The sequence below is a fragment of the Triticum dicoccoides genome, chromosome 3B (genome assembly GCF_002162155.2).
Source record: "Triticum dicoccoides isolate Atlit2015 ecotype Zavitan chromosome 3B, WEW_v2.0, whole genome shotgun sequence".
Classification (NCBI taxonomy): Eukaryota; Viridiplantae; Streptophyta; class Magnoliopsida; order Poales; family Poaceae; genus Triticum; species Triticum dicoccoides.
In genome coordinates, this window is record NC_041385.1 from 744,957,668 (window position 1) to 744,959,672 (window position 2,005).

Here is a 2,005-nt window from a genome sequence, read left to right on the forward strand (position 1 = left end):
GTATGGTTAAGTGTCATGTATTCAACGTTCACATGACACCACTAAAGGAAACAACAACATACATATCATCAAAAAATTGAACGAATACCAAATTCACATGATTACTTATAACAAGACTTCTCCCATGTCCCCAAGAATAAAAGTACCTACTCACAAATCATATTCATGTTCAAGATAACAGGAGTATTGAATGTCATCTGGGATCTGAACATACAATCTTCTACCAAATAAACCGACTAGCATCAACTACAAGATGTAATCAACACTACTAGCAACCCACAGTTACCAATTTGAGGGTTTGAGACAAAGATGAATAAAAGAAATGAACTAGGATTTGAGATGAGATGGTGCTGGTGAAGATGTTGATGAAAATTGATCCTCCCACGATGAGAGTGTTGTTGGTGTCTCGATTGATACGTCTCCAACGTATCTATAATTTTTGATTGTTCCATGCTGTTATAGTATCATTCTTGGATGTTTTACAATCATTTTATAATCATTTTATATCATTTGCTGGTACTAACCCATTGACATAGTGCCCAGTGCCACTTGTTGTTTTCTGCTTGTTTTTTACATCGCAGGAAATCAATACCAAACAGAGTCCAACCAGAACGAAACTTTTTGTGGATTTTTTATGAACCAGAAGACACATGTTGGGCCAAAGAAGTACCAGAGGGGTGCTCCGAGGGGAGCACAACCCACCAGGGCGCGCCTGGGGGCCCAGGCGCGCCCAGGTGGGTTGTGCCCACCTCGGTGGCCTCCTGCACCGCCTCTTTGCTCTATAAATACCCCAATATTCCAGAAACCCTAGGGGAGTCGACGAAAATCCAGAAACACCATATCCAATCTAGACACCATCACGAAGGGGTTCATCATCCTCATTGGTGCCTCTCTGATGATGCGTGAGTAGTTCATTGTAGACCTACAGGTCCATAGTTAGTAGCTAGATGGCTTCCTCTCTCTCGTTTGATTCTCAATGCAATGGTCTCTTGGAGATCCATATGATGTAACTCTTTTTGCGGTGTGTTTGTTGGGACCCGATGAACTTTGAGTTTATGATTAGATCTATGTTTTTATACATGAAAGTTATTTGAGTCTTCTTGATCTCTTATATGCATGATTGCTTATAGCCTCGTATTTCTTCTTCGATATTTGGGTTTTGTTTGGCCAACTTGATCTATTTATCTTGCAATGGGAAGAGGTGCTTTGTGATGGGTTCGATCTTATGGTGCTTGATCCCAGTGACAGAAGGGGAACCGACACGTATGTATCATTGCTATTAAGGATAACAAGATGGGGGTCTATTTTTACATAAACAGATCTTGTCTATATCATGGCATCGTTCTTATTGCATTACTCCAATTTTCCATGAACTTAATACACTAGATGCATGCTGGATAGCGGTCGATGTGTGAAGTAATAGTAGTAGATGCAGGCAGGAGTCGGTCTACTAATCTTAGACGTGATGCCTAAATAATGATCATTGGTTGGATATCATAATAATTATTTGAAGTTCGATCAATTGCCCAACAGTTATTTGTTCCACTATTTGCTATTTTTCTCAAGAGAAGCCACTAGTGAAACCTACGGTCCCCGGGTCTCTTCTTTAATATATTTGCCTTTGCGATCTATTTTCATTTGCTTTTATTTTCAGATCTATTAGACCAAAAATACAAAAATACCTTGATGCAGTTTTTAGCTATTTATTTTATCTCGCGTTCCCGCGAGATCTATTTATCCAATATACTACAATTTTATCTATCTTTTTACCCGTGAGGGATTGACAACCCCTCTATTACGTCGGGTTGCAAGTATTTGTTCTTTGTGTGCAGGAATTGTTTACGTGGTGTTGCGTGGTTCTCCTACTGGTTCGATAACCTTGGTCTCATCACTGAGGGAAATACCTACCGTTGTTGTGTTGCATCATCCCTTCCTCTTTGGGGAAATACCGACGTAGTTCAAGCAAACATCATCGATGGCTTCGATTTCCCCCTCCCGAAGGGAA